Source organism: Pelobates fuscus, chromosome 1, assembly GCF_036172605.1.
Source record: "Pelobates fuscus isolate aPelFus1 chromosome 1, aPelFus1.pri, whole genome shotgun sequence".
Taxonomy (NCBI): Eukaryota; Metazoa; Chordata; class Amphibia; order Anura; family Pelobatidae; genus Pelobates; species Pelobates fuscus.
The window spans coordinates 324,274,055-324,297,470 of NC_086317.1; positions in this window are offsets into that span (position 1 = coordinate 324,274,055).

Here is a 23,416-nt window from a genome sequence, read left to right on the forward strand (position 1 = left end):
AGAGCTTTATGGTCACAACCATAAGCGCTATGTTTGGAGACAAGTCAACAAGGCCCATGCTGAAAAGAAAATACCATCCCCCCTATGAAGCATGGTGGTGACTCACTGATGTTTTTGGTGGAGGAGAGGCACAGGGAATCTTGTTAAAATTGATGGCAAGATCAATGCAGCATGTTATCAGAAAATACTGGCATACAATTTGCTTTCTTCTGCACAAAGGCTGCGCATGGGATGCTCTTGGACTTTCCAGCATGACAATGTCACTAAGCACAAGGCCAACTTGACCCTCCAGTGGTTACAGCAGAAATGGTGAAGGTTCTGGCATGGCCATCACAGTCTCCTGACCTTAATATCATCGAGCCACTCTGGGGAGATCTCAATTGTGCGGTTCATGCAAGACGATCAAAGAGTTTGCATGACCTGGAGTGATTTTGCTGAGAAGAATGGGCAGCTATACCACCTGCAAGAATTGTGGCCTTATAGACAACTATTACAAAAGACTGCAAGCTGTCATTGATGCTAAAGGGGGCAATACACAGTACAGCACTACAGAATCTGATGGCGCTATATGAATAATAAAATAATAATAATTAAGAACTAAGGGTATGCAGACTTTCTAACAGGGGTCATTTCATTGTTTTTTCTTTATTGCCATGTTTTGTTAGATTATGCCATTCTACTATAGACTACAGTTACATAGTTACATAGTTACATAGCTGAAAAGAGACTTGCGTCCATCAAGTTCAGCCTTCCTCACATTTGAGTGAGGAACACAGTTGAATATGAATCCCATAAAAAATAAAATAAATGAGTTTTACCTGCTCACTCATGTTTCCATTAAAAAGTATACATATAGTACCAATTCTCCAAAGGTATTAAAACGTTTTAGCACAACTGTACATACAGTTGAAGCACTTCTCATTTAACAACATTCTCTTGATATCCACATTAGAGTCCCAAATCACGTACATCCCAAAAAGTTGATGGCCTACTTGGAGAACTTGCTGCAAATGGGTGCACTGCCATGTGAAGATGTCCAATGAAGTTTGAATGAGCATACAGATTGTGCAGTATGGTACTGTCACCACTAAATGCACCCAGGTGGCCCTTAAAATTACAATATCAACGCAGATAGAGTCTTGTGATAACCTTTTTTTTTTTATTAACTATTCAAATTTTATTATTATTATTATTGCCATTTACATAGCGCCAACAGATTCCATAGCGCTTCCTATGCTCAATAAGGACGTAAATAAATAAATAAAAATGAATACAAGGCTGTTCATTAGTAGATCTTTTTCCTTCTCTGTGAGGTTTCTATCTTCTGCTTTTGCTTGCAGTGTATTCACATTAGAAATGGAAACTTAAAAAAATATATTTTTTAATATAATAGACTTTTTTTTACTTTTTTTACAGGTTGTGTTTACATAATTATTTGTGTTATAAAGAATTTAGAAATATGGGGACAGACGTCTACATTATGTTTTGCAGTTTGAATAGTTAAAAAAAAACACCAAAATTTTATCAAACTTGGGAAACAGTTAACAACTAGGAAATCCCAATGCTTCATCACGCAGGAAGAAAGATCCAGAATATTAGTGAAAAATTATTAAATCTACTGTACTAGGTAATGGGAAGTACTCTCAAAAACATGCACATATGTAAAATTGGAGAACAATATATTGTTTTATATTATGTTAATTGTTCTATTAGACATAATACATTGAGAGCCTTTTACAATGATGTCTATCCAATACCTCTAAGTATAATGCACAGTGCTTTAGATTATGAGTAGAAGGAATTCTTTTTTCTTTGTTTCCCCAACTCAAAATCAGAGTGCCTATTACAAGTTTAATTAGCCATACATTTATACAGGATAATCCCTTTCAAATTGAAATAAAATGCATTTTATGTTATAATGTGTTAACTGTTAAACTCTTAGCATTCTATTCAACTGCTGGAAGAAAGTAATTTATAAATGTTATGCTAAAAACAAGCAATACTATAATCCCCCATTAATTCTGTTAGATACATTAATTGAAGAGAGATATTTCACTTGTGCTTCATAATCACGACAGTAAAATTTAATTATATGCTAATGAGGCAAGGAACTGAGGCATATTAAGTATTAAGTAGAAAATAAGGTCCAATCACATATTCTTAGGAATTACTGTTGACTGTCTTTGCCAACTAATTGTAACCCAAACTTGCAGTCTTTAACATACCATCTTGTTCACTTACACTTTTTGGCATTTATAAAGCGCCAACAAATTTCGTAGCGCTGTACAATTAGGGGAGAACATACAATACAAATACAAAAGGTAGAGAGGGCCCTGCCCGTAAGTTTAGATCTAATCATTTAAGCTCTTTTATACAAAGTGCTTAGCTAGATATCCCGTGAGCTTACAATCTAAAGGATATAATGGGGATTTCAGACAAGAGGTAGCAGGGGGAATTTGGAAGTGATGGCTAAAAGAAGTTCACAGAGAGTTGCAGCTATTGGCAAAATATAAAGGGAATGAGGAGGTAATGGAGTGAGACTCTCAAGCAGCTGGAGGAGCGCTGCTAAATATTTAGTAGAAATCTGTGTGGGCAGGAGGAGGGGAGGGTTGTGCTGATAAAAAAATGGAGACTTACTCTGTATAACATATTGAAGTGGTCCTGATTGCGGTGATTGATATCAACTCTCCATTGATTCATGTTTTTATATAGTAACATGAGTTTTCATATTTGGTATCACTGGTTCATTACTTAAAAATGTATAGCTGAATCTTAAATTATTTATTTATATGCTATGTGATACATATTGTCTTCAGGTACCTCGATAATTTCTTCAGTCCCAGCAAACGACCTACAATGGGCTAGAAGTCCTGTTCTTCCACCACTTTAGGACAGTAATACTCTTTGATAGGGTATACAGCACTTACAATTCATATCCATTCAAAAAGTAGACATGAATTGGGGGGAAGTGGGGAGAGGGAGGAGGATATAATAAAAAGTCAGGAAAATGGAAATTAAATGGATATGCAATCTTAATACTTTAAGATTTTGGTTCACATGTGGACTTTGAATTGTGTAATTTTTTTACAAGTTTCTGATAAGTTGTTTTTATTTTATTTTAACCAGGACATACTTGGAAATGAGAGAAATCTCAATGTATCCATCCTAGGATATTTTATAAATAAATTTATAAATAAATAAATACAATTTGTGTCTATACTGTGTCTAAACTGGCTATATAATAAACAGCATTAACTGGCTGGGGAGAGAGGTGTAGAGGTGTTTTGGACTTCGTAGTGCCTTCACAAAGCAGATCTGGAAGTGATATATTGGCCAAGAAGTTCTGCGGATTTATGGGGTATGTGGTTTGTTCGGCCAACGGAAGGTGATGTTTCGAGAGGATTGTGACACATAACTTGCGTTGCATGGACTCAGAAGAGAGAGAATCACATACCTGCCTACAACACTGTGGAGGAATCAATCCGAAGTTAACAAGGGGGGACATTCTACTCTTTCAAATAGGAGGACCAGGAAGGTAAAATGTTTCCTAAATAAAGAATACTACACAGGTGAAACGCATCTTTGAAGGAGGACCTTTGTGCTACTTGAGCATTTTCTTGAGTATCAGTTGTTTTATCTATTGCTAATGATAAATAAAGAAATAAGTAGTTTTTTAAACTTTTAAAGTACTTTACACTTTTCTTTGCAGTCCTTGCATCCTAGTTCCAATAGGGAAGTGTCACCCAACAAATTGACACAAAGCATACCAACTTGGTGTCAGTTACTTATGGACTCCTAAAAAAGCTGAGCATCCATTTGGATCTATATTGTTTATATGCACATCCAGCACCTTATGTGGCACACCTATATTGGTGTCTCCCTTTTTGTTGTCTACACTTAATATCCATTGGGAGTTCAAAGCTGTAAAACAATTCAAGAAGGTATTGCTACCACCTTAAAGGCACAGAAGCCTCTGTGTTTAGAGTCTGTAATCAAAAAAAGGCTCCACTAAATGTGAGTTTCCATTACTCACCTTGCACTCATTTAAATTGATTATTTCACAATATTGCATTATTACCTGTGTTTTTTTACACTTTTTATGAACATACATCCTTAATACCCCGACCAAATATAGTGGTAATGTAATTTATATAGCGCTTCACTCATTCACTTTCTTTTTGGTGGGTCTTATTACCTAAACATTGAGTTGTTTTGTTTTAAAATCACACTTCCCCCACAAATAATTTAAACAAAATGCATTTATTCAAATGTATATATGTTTACGTTGCATGTCATGTTACACTTCTCTTAAATTCTCTTCTCTCATATTTCTTTTGGTTTTCATGATATGAGCTCCCTCTGGTGGCTCATGTAATATCAGGATGAAAAATCAAAATGTTCCATATGATAACAGATGTAATTAATATTATCTTTTTAAAAAGTAACCACACTATCTAATGTAATTGTATTTGCTACAGAACATGGTCAACTCTTCTGTGTGGACTTTTGCATAAGTTATTAAACCCTTAGTTATTTTATTCTGTCATCTACTGTGTATATATTATTGGTTCAAAAGTATATATATTACCTTATGAATTTAACTCTTTATTACATTGCCTAAGTATTTCACTTAAAGGGACACTATAGTCACCAGAACAACTACAGCTTAATGTAGTTGTTCTGGAGAGTATAGTAAGTCCCTTCAGGCCTTTTGCTGTAAACACTGTATTTTCAGAGAAAGGCAGTGTTTACATTACAGCCTAGGGATACCTCTAATAGCCACTCCTCAGAGATCCTTCCTGGGGCAGCTTTCTCCACATTCAGTGTCTCCACCCTCTGCAGAGACACTGAACTTTTCTCATAGAAATGCACTGAATCAATGCATCTCTTCTCTATGAGGAAATGCCCATTGGCCAAGATGGTGTTTGGCTCCGCCCTCTCTCCCCCCCCCACCCCACCCCACCCCCCCACCCCACCCCCCTCACCCCACCGCACCCCCTCCCCAGCATGCCTCCTTAGCGAAGATCATCAGAATTGAAAATCTCAGCCAATCCAAAGTTTTTCTATAGGAAAGTATTGTGAATGGCTGAGATCATCACTTCTGATGATGTCACCAGCATACAAGAAGAAAGGTAAGATTTTACTATAATTAGGGAGGAAAAGGGGGCTAGATTGTGTTTGAGTTAAGGGAAGCCTGATAGGTTCATACATCTTCAATACCATCTGTTTGACAGTCTGCCTGTATTAGTTAGAAGTTAAAAAAAAGAAATACATCAGCCAGAGATCTGTTACCCATGCATAAATGTATCCCGGCACCAATAGTGGGATGTACATTGTATCTTGAGAGGGTGTTTGCAGATTCCACCACTGCCCCAAACAAAATTAAAAGTAACCCAGACATCAAACAAAGAAATCCACGTGAATGACAGAAAGTCGATGGATTATACCTTCTTATATTAACATGTGGCTGGAACAAACAGGGGGAGCACTTGATCAAAATGCTAATGCAATTTTGACTTGATGGCATATGATCAGAGACAGTGAAGTGATTGGGTAAAGTGACGTCATATGTATAACATTTTAGTGACTAAAAAATACAAAGTGCACAAATGGATTCATGGTGTGTTGTCTTAAATAACCAATTAAATCCTTTCTCTACTACAGTATCACATAGAACACATAGAACGAGTATTCCCAATGCATGTTCTAACTCAAATAAACCTTCTTAGTCTATAGTTACTCTGCATATAATATAATATTTTTTGGAACATCGTATATGACTAAATAGCATATGTACACTTTGCAATGAGTCTTCCTCTCTGTGTTCATTGCACTTAACAGTTGATGCAATCCTCATCCACTTTAGATTGTGAATTTCTGTACATGGCTCCTTCTAATAATAACAATTAGAAATAATTATATTCATTTTTAACTCTGAAGTGTTGCATTTTTGTTTAGATTTCTCTTATCCAGTGGTGAGACAAGGTCATCACCACAGCTCTGTTCTGTCCCCACAAGATCATTACTAGTGAGGATATTCTAGGCTAATCCAATTCTTCTAAAAGAGAAGTCCATGCTCTTCAAAGAGAATTATTCTGATAGAGAAGCACTGAATCCAGTGAGAAACTCTTACTTTTGCTTTGAGTGTCCCAGCTCTTTCTTATATTACAAAAGTGCAGATTTCAAGCGAAATCAGCATTTACAGAAGTAGCAATTTCGTCTTGCAGTGAAGTGCTGCAGGAAGTTTGGAGTGTTATTTTACCTTGGTTTTTTTTCTCATAAAATATTATACTTTACTTTATTGTACCCATTGTACAGTGCCATGATATAGTCTCCTCATTGTTTTATCAACAAGATTTCATTATCTTTTTTTTTTTTTTTTTTAAAAGACATCTGAATTTATCAGGAACAATGTCTAAACCATGCATTTATAACCTGAGCAATAAGCCCCTTAAATGTAAGAAAGAAAGGAAAACAATAGAAGTGGGGGGGAAGGGGGGGGGGGGGTTGAGCTCTCCACAAAGCAGATACCTTAACTGTGGGCATAGTATTGGTATTGGCAAATAAATAATAATGATACTTTTTATTGAATTATTATAGATGGTACAAAACAAATTAAGTACACCCACCATTAACCCAACCACTGGCAATAATACATATACATTAGACATTGATATATGCATTTGTATCCCCAATCCCCAAGCACGGCTCTTTTACATCTCCACTGGCCTGATCTACGTCCATATCAACAATTCTTAGTAAGTCATGCTTTTATAGCGGTAAAGATATTGATAGCCAGAAGATGGAAAAACTCTATGGTAATTGAGTGCAAAAAATGGGAAAAACAACTAGCTATACAGCTCAAGAATGAGATAGCTTTATTTAGAACCAAGGAAAATGTACAAAAATATGAAATGAGTAAAAAATGCTTGCAATTGTTAGAAATGTATGAGTAGTTTCAACAGGTCACTTCATAAGGTTTCATAATGAATTGTCAAATATTTGATATATATAAAAGGTAATATATGTATGCTGTATCCTTATCCCACTATGTTTTTGTTTTATGTTTGAGGAATGTAAGAAAAACTGACGTATAGTTTGAATGTTGTATGTTATTATAGTATTACCTGATTCTATTTTTTATATGAGATATTTGTATATTATTATATGTCTAAAATCAAATAAAGATTTATATAAAAAAAGATATATGCATTTGTATCTTGCAGATATAATGTATTTGTTCAAAATTAATTGAATTTGCTGAATTATGTCTATACCACACATAAGCAGTTTACTTGCGAGACCCTACAAGATCTGTGGCATCTTGAGTGATACAATAGTATGGAGCTCTAGCTAATTGCTTGGTGCTGTATATGGCATATATTGGGAAATGTGTTGTATAGATAGCAGTATAATTGGCTTGTAAAAATGGAAATATGATAAAACATTACATGTTGTATATTATATTATATTACATTACATACAAATATACATTCACATAGCATAATATATGAACAAAATATTACAAACATATTGCATGGTTAATTGAAAAAACAATTTAAATAGAGTTCCAATCAGATCAATTATACATATATGTTATAACCAATTATGTAATCACTGTACATATAAATTAGTGATAAGCTCACTGAAAGACAAATCAAGAAACTCTTGTTTATTTGGTGAGCTAAACATTTACCAGAAAGCTTTTAGCAGCACTTTAAGCAAGTGTCATCAGCTTTTTATCAGATGTTACATGTGGGTTTTGGCAAATTTATGAACATTCACCAAGTATGAATTTTTACAGTGTAAAATGTCAAAGTACATCAGGTAAAAAGGTAAAATGTTTTGCAAAGTATAAATCCATTTGCAGTTCAAAGAAATAGCGAGATGATTCTGTGACAGTAACAAACAGTTAAAAAAACTGTTATTTGTTCTCTGTCCAATTTTTTGCAAGGTGTTCTAGAACACATTGATGGCTCTTTAGTCTATATTCATCACCCCTAGTAACAACTTACTTGAATTCTCTATTATGATGTTTAGAATGATGAACGAATTGGCCACATTCCAAAGCCTGGTGAGCCACCTGCTGACTTGCATACAGGGTTACTCACAAGCATATCTGGATGAGGTAGATATTTTCCAAATATCTAAGGACCATCAGAATCAGGATTAATCAGCATTTTCTTAGTAAAAGCTAATAAATCACCATTTGAGATGACCTTGTCAATCTGAACATCGAAAGGATAATAATGTTTTGTGAACATCACTAAGTGCACGTATCAAATAGAGAAAAGTCTCTGCATGATTTACCAAATGACCACATTTTTATACACACTACATGAATAATATCAGAAAAAGGAAATTTTGCATATCATTATTTGGATGTTGGAGAAATTATATATAGGAGAAATAGATGAAACATAAACATTAGTGTAGACTAATAACGTGCCATTTAAAGCAATCAAAAAATATAACATGAAAATGACAAAAAGAGCTCTTTTATGCAAAAGGACACATTTGGGTTACCAACTCAATCAAATTAATCAAATTAGTTCCTGTCACCATAAAATATGATGGTATGTGTTGCCACATTTATTTTGATAAATACTATTAGTTTTTGGGTTATGATGTACATACTACTGTGTATGTGCTAGGAATTGAATATCCTTTAAAGGAACTCTATGGGAACCAGGCCACTTCATATCAACATTAATCATACACATGAAATTACTGTAGACCCTGTCAGGTTATTAACAGAGCATGAGATAAGAAATTCAAAATTAAACACAATGTGTAATAAAGCAAGTTTAAAACTTAGCCATTTTCATATAGGCTGTGGGTAGTAAAGCTGTCTAAGTCACAGTAAGGGGAGGGAGTTAGGTGGCTAGGGAGCATACACAAAGTGATTTAACTCCGTAATGATAGAGATTGAATAGTGAGACTGGACTGGCATCTTCTCTACTCCACTTAATTAAGTTAATGCTGTTTTGGTGCTTAGCGTGCCCTTTAATGTTTTAAAGGACACTTTAAGCACCAATCCAACTTTAGCTCAATTAACTGGTTTTGGTGTATTGATCATGACTGTGCAGTTTCACTGTTCAGTTTTCTGCTGTTTGTTAGCTAAATCATGTAATTGCTGTAGCTCTAGCTACCCTTCCCTGGCTGTGGTTCACCCACACTTTGGGGAAAAAAAAGGTTTTCTTGTCAAACCTAACTTGGCAGAGTGTGTTAACTTTGGACGTTCTTATCTTATGCTCTGTTAATTGCCTGATAGTGAAAACAACCTCCTATGTGAGGCTACATTAAGTCAGATGAAGAAAGAAAGACCCAGAAATAATCAATAATTATTTTCATTGGACGCTACCCAACATGAACAACGAAGGGTGGATCAGCTTGGGCAGAATTTTAAGGAATTGGGAAAAATAATTTAGAAAAATGAAAATGAATGCATATTATTTTATAAATGTCAACTTATTATCAGGGTTATTCACTCAAGTGAGAATTGCAGAGAATTCAAAGTGAATTCAAAGGGAATTTCACATTAAAGGCCAAACTAGTCAAACAGAAAGCATAGCTAATTTTTCCAGTTCAACTATTTTGACCTTAAATTTTAAATTCACTGCAATTTTCAATTTAATGAATAATCTAGCATTACTTGTTCATGTGCGTTAAAAATATGTATTTTGTACTTTCTTTTTAAATATGAAAGCTGTTTGTTTTACTTTTTTTTGTACCAGAACACATATTTACTGCAGAATTTCGGAGATAAAATATTCCTTGTCATCTAATCACTTTAAGTGCAGGGAATCTCTCTGGAGAGTATGCATATCTTCGTAAAGGATAAGGTCTATGGCATGGTGTCATAATAGCATAATCGCATAGTAATCTAGTTTAAAAGAGACGCAAGTTTATTATATCCAACATTTCACATATCAGTGATTCTGCCAATAATCCAGAAGAAGTCAATTCTTTGCCAACCAAATGTTAGCATTAAATAAGATGTTATATTTAAATGAACAATGTAAGCACTTTAAGGCCCCAAAACCCTTTATTTCACTAATTAGAAGTCTTGGGAGCATGCTTTCAAGCCATTTTACAAGCTCCCTAGGTATGAGAGCCAGGAATTTTACTTCCCTACTCTCACACCATAACATATCATGACATCTTGTGTGCAAGAACAGTGATGTCACAGTCTGCCATAGAGAATCATGGTAATCAATGATTCTCTATGGCAGTATCTTGTCTCTAATGAGGAGCACACCTCCAGGATGACGTCACTTGTAGAGGAAGTCATGGCAGTGCCAAGGGAGACACGGCACTGAAGAAAAGGTGAGTCATTCATTTTATTTTAAGTTGCCTCATTTATTTATTTATTTTTTTAAACCTAAGGGGGTGCCATAAACAAAACCAAATAAGGACTGTAGCATGTATTCCCAATATTACAGTGTTCCTTTAAGGGTGCACTTCAAGCGGTATAACTATTTATGTTCCAGGCTTACATTATAGTGCAAGGCACCCTTTTCCCTCTTTACATTTATTGTGCAACAGATCTACGATCCTAACCTCTTCTTGCAATGTGATGCTTCCCCCAAGCTGTGCATTTTATTATTATAATAAACAGTATACTAATTTTGTGAAAACTCATTCATTCATTTCTACAGACTCATATCTTTCTATGAGATTAGATATAGACAGATTTCTAGTGCTTGATATCCAACTGCATTTGACAAAGCCTATCTATTAGGTTAAACACGTTGTGAACTATTTTATTGTTTTGTTTTTTTAATATTAATGTTCTAATAGAGTTCATATTATTATTATTATTACAACATTTTGACCTTCCTGATGTCTCCGATAGCGAGACATTGTTTTCCTAGGTGGGGAATATGCCTTCTATGGTTTTGGTTTGAGCAAAATAATATTTTTGCTCTCAAACAAGTGAGTACATCTTCTATTACTTTATTCTCTTTTAACAACAATGTGTGCACTGTATTTTATTTGATGTGTTGATATCATGGTGAGGATTTTAACCTACCCATACGTAGATTTAATATTTCTGGGTACGATTTTCAAATGACTTAATGTTGGATAAACATTTACAGACTATTTTTGCTAAATACTAAAATATATATAAAATATATTCTAATATTAAAATATATTTTAAAATATTAAATCAATTGACAAGCTTATCCAAAACTATTAAATTTAGACCTTGGTATTTAGTGATTAAGCTTCAACAGTTTCCTTCTTTCAGGTTCATGCCAAACTATAGGTTTCATATACCCAGGCAAGGTAGATGTTTATGGAATGTACACCTGCAAAGCACTCTCCAGTTTCAGTAAGGTTCTTGTCACTTCAGAAACTGCAGCAATTGAGTAGAATTAAGTGCAGAATATCCAGTTGTTTTTGTTTCTTCTAATGCAATATAGCATTAAAATGTTAGGTGAACTGGAAAATTACTTTATCTATATCTATATCTTTATCTGCACACAATAAAAAAAAAACATCTACACTTTATATATTCAGTAGTGCCAGCCACGCTCTCTGATGGCGTCAATGATATAATGCAGCATATTCAAAAATACAGTAGATTTATTAAATTATGCCAAAAATTTGCCCAAAATTAAATAATAATTTAAATGAACCATGCATTGAAAACTTGAAAGTTAATTATTTTGATCATTTTCTGATTTGTGGGAGCCTGTTAAAACACCTTCTGAGACATCAGGTCTTACGTTTCTTTTGCAGGTATTAAAACTCTACCATATAATAGAACGAGGATCCAGTCCACTCTATGAGTGCATGGACTCGGGCTCTACCCACAACTAGCAATCAATCCAGAAGACAATAAAGATCCAGAACAATTTTTAAAGTGATCCTTTATCGTCATGTAAAGATAAACGTTTACATTTTAGCCATACCAGGTCTTTAAAAGTCTAGTGAACAAATTAACTAAATTGCATAATTAGTCACATAATTGAGTTGGGTGCAGTAACACCCTAATACATTGATTGACATAATATAAGCAAACTTCTCCAGATTAACAAGTAATGTTAGTCATCTGGTTTGAACAAAATGTATGAAGTGTAATGTGCTAATACATAATGTGCATAAAAGTGGAAAGGTAAAGATCATCTTATTTTAATAACTGGAGAAGGTAATGTTCATTATTTTCACATGGTATTAAGTGCACTATAAAAACATACTACATTCATTCATTAAATGCAACATAGGTTGTCTCTATGCATAAAATATCCAGGTGCAAAAAATGTTTAAGAACCATTAAATAAATAAATGGCAAAAATATATAACAATGTAAGAATGTAAAATGATACTTTAACTATGTTTCCCAAGATAAGCCATTAATCTCTGGCCCCCGGATCATATCAGTCGTAATCTCCTATAAATAAATATAAAAAGGAGAGAAACATTAGCGTAAAGGACACAAATCATAATCCCTATTCATGCCAACAGGTACAAACTATTGGACTCCTTTATCTAAAAAAAAGTCTCAGTTTTAACAATGTAATTTTATCCCCTTTGCTTCTAAAAACAAGGACCATTTCAAAATCCCTAAATTATAATTGTGCACCATTAGGACAAGTTCACAGAAATGTTTCTGGGCAGGCATATAAATATATTTTACTGCATGGATCTTAGATATTAGAATTATGACTGGAAAATATGTGCTCACTTTTTTGTATAGTCTCCCCACTAAGTTTTTTCACATGCACATTTTAAAACATGAACAATTAAACAACATGAGTAGAATTACATGTAAAATGTCTCTTAATGTCATATTTCCCACCACTAAGGGGAAGTACAAACTTAGAGCCTTTAATTACATTATTGCATGGTCTGCAACTGAGACATGAAAACATGCCATTATGTCTCTATATGCCCTTTAGCTAATTTACTCACTAGGTTTGATAAAGGCCTGGTATAACTCAAATGTTACCTGTTTGACACCACGCTAAAGAATCACTTTAAGGATTGTTTGTGCTGGATCTTTGACAGGAGATCGAAGTAGCACTTACTAAGAAAAAAAATCTGCTCCTGTCAATGAAATATCCATTTCTCAAATCCTTACTCTAGATATGTTTAAAAAAACAAAACCCTTATACGATTCCCTTTTTCTAGAATATTATTATTATTATTATTATTATGTTATTATTTACATAGCGCCAACAAATTCCGCAGCGCTTTACAGTGGGCGGACGAACAAACATGTAGTTGTAACCAGACAAGTTGGGCACACAGGAACAGAGGGGTTGAGAGCCCTGCTTAATGAGCTTACATGCTAGAGGGAGTGGGGTAAAGTGACACAAAAGGTAAGGATAGTACTAGACTAATGACAGTTGCAAGAGAGGAATCAGTCAGGAGCCATTAACAGTTTAATTGATACGCTTTTATGAAGAAGTGGGTTTTAATGATTTTTTGAAGGAGTGGACACTGGGTGAGCATCTAACGGAGGAGGGAGGTAAGTTCCACAAGAACAGTGCAGCCCTCAAGAAGTCTTGAAGGCGAGCATCAGAGGTGGGAGTACGGACAGAAGATAGACACAAGTCTTCAGCAGAGCGTAAGGGCCTAGACGGGACATATTTGTGGATAGATAGGTGGGAGCAGCATTATGTAGAGATTTGAATACAAGAACCAGAATTTTAAATTGTGCCCTATATCTTAAACAAAGCCAATGTAGGGACTGACAGAATGGTGAGGCGTTGGCGGTGCGGGCAGACAGGAAGATGAGCCTCGCCGCTGCATTCAATATGGACTGTAGCGTTGCAAATTTATTTGCTTGTTAATGTCATTTATTTTAGGATACACTCCCCCTCTCTTATATGTATTTCAAGTAGAGGGGTAGCTAGGGAATTATATATTTATATATTTTGGATTTGGAACTTAAAGGGACACTATAGTCACCAAAACACCTTTAGCTTAATGAAGCAGGTTTAGTGTATAGATCATGCCCTCTTAGTTTCACTGTTCAATTCTCTGTCAATTAGGAGTTATATCCCTTTCTTTAAACAGCCCTAGCCACACTTCCCTGTATGTGACTTACACAGCCTTCCTAAACACTTCCTGTATAGAGTCATCTAATGTTTACATTTGCTTTAGTTCACATTCTGTTTAATTTAGAATTTCTTATCTCCTGCCTCTGTTAATAGCTTGCTAGACCATACAGGAGCCTCTTCTCTGTAATTAAGGTTCAATTTACAGTGCAGGAGATAAAAACATTCAAAGTAAGTTACATCTGAAAATTATACCATATTGTTTTCATCCAAGCTGTGTCAGTCACAGCCAGGGGAGGTGTTGCTATGACTGCATAAACCGAAAACAAGTGATTTAACACCTAAGTGGCAGATAATTGAGCAGTGAAATTAGGGACCACTGGCCTTTGTAGGAGAAGGGAGGTGTTTTTACATTTAGGGCTGCAAGAGCTCTCTTGACCATGTAATAGACATTGTGAGGAAAATATAACAATTTAGACAATATGAGGATAATATTACAATTTAGTTCAGAATGCACTTACATAATTATATTTATAGCACAGTAACACAGTAAATATAATAAGCTAATGGTTAAACAGATTTTACTGATTACTGTACTGGGAAGGCTGCTCCATATACAACAAGTAGTGAGATTGGCTATACTGACACAATGCATACTATTGAGTTGCTTGAGGGTTGGCTATAGCATAGAGATCCAGAATGGAGAACTTCTTTTCAGAGCGTATTTATGGTGGGGAGTGGAGACTATCCCTACAGAATCTCATCAACCAGTCCTGCATTATACAGAAATGCTGACCTCTGATCAACCCCCATAGTCAGGTTTCAGCATTCCAATTTCTTTAACCAGTACAAGTGAGACAGAGGTCTATGTAGAGTACTTGCCAGCCATCTTAACCCCATCAAGGGATTTTAAAATGTACATATCATTTTTAGTAAATAAAAATGAATTAAATACACTAACCTTATATGGAGTTCCACAGAGCTCTAAAACGTGTGACTGAGTGGTACACTCTCCACTAGTAGATATAGAGATTATATGTGAGATATTGTTCGTAGACTCATTTTTCTGTTTTAAAAAAATGAAATATAAACTTGAAGTTGAGTGGGCTCAATGTACAGCACCACTGGCATACATACTGTGGCCGCAGGGGTCGCAGGGGTCGCAGCTGCGACCGGGCCTGTCACTATAGGGGGGCCACCCACCCTGCAGACCCCTGCGACTGGGTGCCCGCTATCATAAATTGTGGCTCCGGCCTGCGTGGCAAACCGCCAGGGCTGCATGTTAAGGTGCCCATCGGGTGGCCCATGCTGTCAGGACCACTGATGGAGATGGATTGTCAGGAGGCCGGTCAGCACTGGGCACTTTAACTGCGCGACTGGGCCCCATGTGATGAGATCACAAGCTGGGAGGAAGTGACTGCACGTAACTCCTCCTAGCTAACACACAAAGCCACGCGGGAGAAAGAACAGGGAGTCATAGTGGGAACAGGACCCCAGAGAGTCACCCCATCTGCACCTAAAAGGTAGGAAACATGAGGGTGACTTAAATATTATGTGTGTGTGTAGGTGTGTGTTTGTTTGTATGTATGTGTCTGTGTCTATCTGTCTGTATGTATGTGTGCCTGTCTGTTTGTATGTATGTCGTGTGTGTGTGTGTGTGTCTATCTGTCTGTATGTATGTGTGCCTGTCTGTTTGTATGTGTCTTTGTATGTATGTTTGTCATATGTGTGTGTGTGTCTGTCTGTCTGTGTCTGTCTGTATGTATGTGTCTGTCTGTCTGTATGTATGTGTGCCTGTCTGTCTGTTTGTATGTCTTTGTATGTATGTGTCGTATGTGTATGTATGTGTCTTTATCTGTCTGTGTGTGTCTCTGTATGTGTGTGTGTGTCTCTGTATGTATGTGTGTGTGTGTCTCTTGGGGGGAGTAAGAGAGGGGGAAGTTAGAGGGGGGGAAAAGGGAGAGAGGAGGGGAAGAGGGAGGGAGGGGGGCCCCATGGATCAGTTTAGGGAGGGGGGCCCCATGGATCAGTTTCGCACTGGGGCCCCATGGGTTATGTGTACACCACTGTACAGCACTAAAACAATGTACAAGTGTGCAGTCTCAGTTAAAGTGGAACTCATTGCTTTATTTTTGGAATTTATAATGGTATAATCCAACTTTTAAAAATTGTCTTGATTATGACGAATCCTTCCCAAGCGTCTTGTTCCTGTTTTCCCAGAGCACTTTGGCGCTCTTAATGGACAGCATAAGTATGTGATGTGTGAAATTTAATGTAACAAGACAGGTCCAAAACATAGTTACTAAAATAACCAAAAAAACACCAGTAAAAGCTTTTTAATGAGACCTAACCCATTAACGCAATAGTGGTTTTATTGTTTTATCTCATTTTAGCAATCTTAATCCCAGTTTTAACTCCTTTTATTTTATTTGCATGTTGGCACAGCAACCTACTACTATTTGTTCTCACTATTCTGGTTCACCCTGATCCTCTATTCCCCGTGTGTTTCTCTGCCTCTTATGTTTTATCACTCCCTGCATCCCCCCTTCTCATTCCCTCTTGAGCTACTTTCACCTCCCGCTATCTATCACCATACCTTCTTCCGTTCCATACTGTAACCCGTACCTATACAGAACGTAACATTTCTAAATGGGACCACAACATGCTGGCCTCTTTTTTTGTTGGAAAGCTCTCACCCCGATGTGTTTATTTTTAGCTTACAATTTTAAGTGTAGTTCTTAATTACTATTAAGCCATTAAGGCTTAAGTAGGTAGATTAAATGCCAACAGTTACAGTTGAAATGTTGGCATTTAATCTACGTAGTGTGCAAAACATTTTAAATTAACATCTGTTTCTCTTTTTAACATAAAGACATCATAATGTGATCTATTGAAGAATTGTGGGGAATCGCCATTATTGACCAAAATAGCTGATGTAGAAAAATTCTACAACGCTAAACATCCAGGTTTACGGTTTGTTTGTTTTTATTCCAGTAGGACTTTGAAACCAGGATTAGAAAATGATTTCCACAAAATGTATAGGAAAATGAATTTTTGCAATAACATTGAGATTTACGTATAGAATAATGCCATGTTCAATTATCCAAGGTTTATTATTTGCAGATCGTTTGCTCTTGAACAACAAGTATTGAAAACAAAAAACAAAACAAAGGAAAAGTCTACCAACAATTTATTCCTTACTAGGAGAGTATTTTAAAACGTAATTTTTAATCACTATCAAGAGTATAATAAAATATAAGCAAAAATAACAAAATATGATCATAAATAAAAACAAAATGGAAGATATAGTCCTCTCTATTTAAGGCAAATAGACAGCAGGAATATAATATCAAAATCCCAGAGGTGATCAAAGTACAATGCTTTCCTAGTTGTTAGCTGCTTATAGGGTATGGAGAGAAGGGGAATAATGTTCCAAAAGTATATCTCCTTTCAAGAGTCTAATGTGCCTTCGAGGGCACCCCTTAATAACTCCTACTCTATTATACCGCCTCCCACTGCAGCTCCTATAGTCAGGGATTCAAACTGTAACCAACTGTAACCAAAATTATACAAAGTAATTTGAGAACTCAGGACTGATCCTGGTATCATTACCCCCCACTCCAAGACCACCCCCTGGACGGACAGGACCAGGACATGAATGAAACCTAGCATTGAACCTGCAAAGTGGATGTCAGCAGCCGGAACCCAAGAACGTTCTTCTGGGCCATAACCCTTCCAGTGCACTAAGTACTGGAGGGAACCCTTAGAATACCGGGAATCCACAAGTTCCTGGATCTCGTATTACTCTTCTCCATCAACCAGAACAGGAGGAGGGGTCATTGAAGTATACCGATAGCACAGTAAAGGCTTCCATAAGGAGGTATGAAACACATTAGGAATATGGAGATTACGAGGTAAATCTAAAGCATAGGATACAGGGTTAACTTTACGCAGGATCTTAAATGGACCAATAAAGCGAGGTGCCATCTTTCTGCAGGGGACTCGGAGATGGATATTTTGTGTAGAGGGCCAACCCTATCACAAATTTTTATGATCCGTAAGTATCATAACTGGTATATTAGAACCCTCCAAGAGGTGTCTCCATTCTTTCAAGACAAGACTAATAGCCAACAACTCTCTTAAAGGTAGTCAAGAAGCTGGGATAATTAAACATAAGTAGATCATCCAGAGACTTCCCTTCCAGTAAATTCATGATAAAGCCAAACTTGGCTCTGTCAGAAGGAAATGCCTGGGGAACCATTTTAAAATGCACCCCTACTTGATTAAAGAATCCCCTGCACAGAGCTGGATCCCCAATTGTAATGTGTAGGAGGAGTAAGGTGTATAGAAGGAGCACAAGCAGAAAAGGGTTGGAAGGGACCTGGACTGACACCTGAGCAGACTGATTCTCAGGTTGGAGATAGGCAGTTCTAGTGAGGATGGTTTTTAGCGCTTGTGCAAACCGATCCATCCTGTGATCCATATTTCCCATTCGTGCCTTGCAGGAAGCAATCTGTTGCCCTAGGTTTGCAGGGTCCATGGCCCTGTCGTAATGTCAGGAATAGGGTTACCCTAACACGCAAACCTAAAGGTAACAGTAAAGGTACACGTACTGGTCATAACAGTGGCCGGGTTAGTGCCTGAGACAGATATATGAAATGTCTGCAAGCAGACAAAGAATAAATGAGAGACAAGCAGAGGCCAGGATTACAGAAATACACAGAATCGATAGCCAGGCCAAAATCAGGATAACAGAGCAAGAATAGTCAAACAAGTCGAGGTCAGGAAACAGGGAATCAAATACACTGTATAAACACACTCTTAGGTAACAAAAACCATGACAGGGCAAGGAAACAAGGACAACCCGGAAGAATAACCCTATACTGGATAGTGATTGGTCACAGAGGACCGTGATGTCACAATGGGCTGACACTATGAAAGGAGACTAATGGGAGGGGTCCACATTATATATGAAGTCATAATAAGGCTCCAGGAAGTTAGGGATAAATGTGTGTGCATCAGAACTAAGAAAATACATTATTTATGTAATCACATGGTGCTGCGAGGGACAGGTATCGTGAAAGAAAGAAAGAAAGAAAGAAAGAGAAGGATGAGGGAGAGGGGACATTTTGTGACACTGTATATCACTGTGAAAGATGCAACGTCAATATTGCACAGTACAGTTCTTATGTCTTACAATGCAGTATGCATACAAAACTTAATATGTAATCTATATGATCATTAACAGCAGTATACTTATTTTACACCATGTATAAGAAGAGGTGATGTTTTGCCAACGTTATTTCTAATTATGTTTATTTTGTAAATGTGTTTTTTATTTCTTTTCTTTTCCTTGGAATTACAAGAGTAAATTCTATAGTTTCTGTTCCTTTGTTGAATCATTTAGATAACTGTTTTTGCTGCAGAACAGTGTGGCTCATCTCCGATGTAATGTGTTTTATCAGGGCTAACAGAAGTCTCACTAATGAACGAAGCCGTGTGTTAAGTTGAAAATGAGTCATAATTGGCAATTGAATGGAAAAAGCACCAAGAAATAGTGCTCATAGTTAACATTACTACTTGTCACAAACTAAAAAATAATACACACACAACACACACCTCTACCTCATGAATAATTATATATAAGTTGTTCTTCTGAAATTCATCTGCAACTCATCTGCCCCACATGATGTAGTGGAACCCTGCAATTCCTTGATGTTGAGCAAAATTATTTGGAGTGGTTTGACTCTTTTGGTCCTGAATTTAACCTTGTTATCTCCACATATGGTGGATACGTGGTCAGCTTTAAGTACATATGATTAATTATAGTGTAGCGGAATGCAGTAAGCCTGTCCTGTAACATGCCTGTGTGACTGTATTCGGTATATTTTGCCTGTGTTAATTTTCCTATTCGTATATTTTCTGTGTGAATTGTATGCTATTCGGTAGTTTCCATCCGTACCATATGCATATGGAAACTACCGAACTGAGGGACCACCCCAGAGAGAAGTGTGTTAGCAATTAAGGTTCGCATACTTTCTAAAACCGCAAGTTAACAAGCTCGTTAGGATTGTATCTGGGTGGCCGCCATTCGGCATGCGTACATGTGGCGGCGGCCATCTTACGCATGAAAATCTCAGCGGTGTTTGGTCGTCGAGTGTCTGGAACTCAAATCGGACACTCAAACAACCGAACACCGCTGAGACCTCCAGAGCTCCGTAACTGCCGAACGGAGAGTCCTAACGAATCCCCATTCGGTAGAAACAAAGTACCGAATGAGGGAACCAATATCTAGGCGGATGGAAGTATGGATGGCAATTATAAGTGTATGTTTTAACTGCCGAACGGAGACCGACCGCAGAGCCCAAACTTATGGAACCCTTTTCGGATACCAACTCGTGTGCGGTCGGTCAAACTTCACCTCCACGTAACTACCGAACCACTGGTCCGATCTGGGTGAATTTTGGATATAATAGTCACCCAGATCAGGGCTACCTAGCGGTACCCTAATATTAATGTTATGTGATGGTTTAGGGGTACATCCAGGTTTGGGGTAAATTACTGTGTAAGTTAAGGGGATTATGAGTCACTCTGAGGGGAGGAGAGGTGTGGGAGGTAACAAGCACTGTATTGGTTACTGTCCTAATTAATGTGAATCCCTCCCTTGCATGGGAGCAGGCTTTATAAGAAACCCTGGAATAAACGATTGTCAGTTCTACTCCTGAAACTGTGTGTCGTCCAGTTATTGGGAGTGCTGTGGGGATATTGCTGTACCTTTTTACCTGCTGGAAACTCTGCTGTGGATTTACTAATGACTTGTTCCTGAGCCTCCCTAGGATCTTAAGTGGAGAATAGCTGCGAGAAATCAGTTCTCCGCTACATTGGTGGCAGCGGTGGGATCCAGACTCACAGAGGAACAAGGATTAATGGAGATTGACCTTTCTACTCTAAAGAGATCCACATTGAAAGAACTTCTGGAAGCGAAAGGTGTTTCAGCCAGCAGCAAATCTAAAGCAACACTCATCACTGAAGTGATGGCAGAATACAGAGCAGAGGAGGTCCAGGCCACGGAACAAAGAACTGAAACGGAACATGAGGAGTTCCAAAGACAAGTACAATGCAGGCTGGCCTTTTATGGAGAAAACCCACAAACAGAGATCATCTCTAAAACTATGACAGAGGTGCAGGAGTTTGTGATGAGCAAAAGGAGACCACAAACACCGGAAAGAAGTGCAGCAGGAGCTGTGACACAAGAGGGTAAGCCCAAAATTCCCTATCAAGCCTTTAAATCGTATGTAGAAGCAGAGGAGTATATAGATGCCTTCCTCCAAGACTTTGAAAGACTGTGTACACTGCATAACATACCAAGGGAAGAGTGGGTACCCATATTAGCAGGACGGCTGTCAGGGAAGGCAGCTGAGGCCTACCGTACTATACCAGACATTGAAATTAGAAACTATAGCCGTGTAAAAGAGGTTATCCTGGCCCGGTATGCAATGACACCGGAGGCATACCGGAGGCGCTTCAGGGAACTGAAAAAGGCTGACAAGGACTCGCACGCAGAGTGGGCTTGCCGACTAGAAAGGGCAGCTCTTGGGTGGATGCAGTCAAGTAAAGCGCGGTCCATGGAGGACTTGTTACAAATGTTGCTATTGGAACAGTTTTATGAGGGGATATCCGCAGAACTGCAGGAATGGGTGAGGGATCTGTAGCGGTACTTACCTTATCCGGGGGCCGGACGCGGTCCTCTCTTCAAGCCGCGCGCGGTCCTGCGGCTGCACGAGCCGCGCGCGGCTCGTCCGACTGTTCAGACAGGAAGGCGGGCAGTGACCGCGAGAAGCGGTCACGTGTCCCGCCTGCAGCTAAGAGCGCGCCGCGAATCTCGGGCGCGCTCTTAAAGAGACAGTGGGAGCCTAAATTGCAAAAAGGCTCCCATTGGCTCCTGTCATGCCAATCACCCCATACACTTACCTGTTGGGGGAGTGGAAGTGACAGGAGCCAATCACATTAGTTTGAAGGCTACTTATACTTACCCTTTTCCCTTAGTTCCTTGCCCTATCGTGGTTTCTGCTACAGTTCCCTTTAGTGCTTGTTGTGTTCAGTTGTGTTTCTCCGTATTTGACCTTGGCTTTGTATTCTGACTTCGTTTTCGCTTTATCCTATTCTGTACTGTTTGCCGGCTTGCTGATTCCTGTGTACCAGTCCCCGGCTAGTTTTCGTTTACGCTGTCTCTTTGTGCCCTTGACCTCGGATCGTTCCTGACTCTGTCTTATCCTATTACGTCGAGTCCGGCCACTCTAAGGTCCGGTAGACGCATCTCTCCTCTGTACTGTCTTCTGTTAGGCTGGATCCTGCGTGTAGGGGTATATACTCGTTACATTACGATAGGGCCATGGACCCCGCAGATTTAGCTCAACAGATGGCGACCCATGAGGCTAGATTTGTAGAGCAGGATCACCGTATGGATCAAATAGCTCAGGCTCTCCAGACGCTCTTAACTAGAACCATTCCAGCAACCGCACCTAACCCTCCTGCACCCCTGCTTCCTGAAGTATCGACTATGCCTAACGCTACAGCACATTTAACGCCTCCTCCTAGGTACGGAGGGGATTCTAAGACATGCAGAGGGTTCATTAACCAAATAGAGTTTCATTTTGAAATGTATCCACGTTCATTTCCCACAGAGAGGTCTAAAGTTGGATTCTTTATGCACCAACTTACCGACAAAGCACTTGAATGGGCAAACCCTATTTGGGAGGCTAATGGACCTATGGTGCATAACTTTCACAGTTTCCTAACAGCTTTTCGCAGAACTTTTGATACTATGAAAAGGTCTAAGAATGCCGCTAGAGCATTAATGAGGGTTAAACAGGGTTCTAGGTCTGTGGCTGATTACGCTATACAGTTTCGTACCCTTGCCTCACAGGTCGATTGGACCAATAATGGGTTAACTACGGCCTTCATGGAAGGTTTATCAGACTCTATATTGGATGAGGTAGCAGCTAAGGAGCTTCCTATTGCCTTAGAGGACCTTATTGACTACCTCATCGATATAGATAATAGGATTCGTGACAGGCTCTATACTAAGAACAGGAATAGACGTTTTGTTACACCTATTCAACCCAGAGTTAATATACCGGAGAGTGTTAAAGTACCTGAAGAGGAACCTATGCAATTAGGGGTTGCCAAACTCTCAGATACTGAGAAATTACATAGGAGAAGGGAGGGACTCTGCCTATATTGTGGTAAGAGAGACCATATGGTAAAGGAGTGTCCTCTGCTCCCGGAAAACTCTCGCACCTAAGACCTTATAGGGGACTGGCCTTGGGTGTGATTTCTAAGTCTCCTACATTGCCTCCTAACCGATTGCTTCTCCCTGTTTCTTTACATATGGGAGAGAGTTG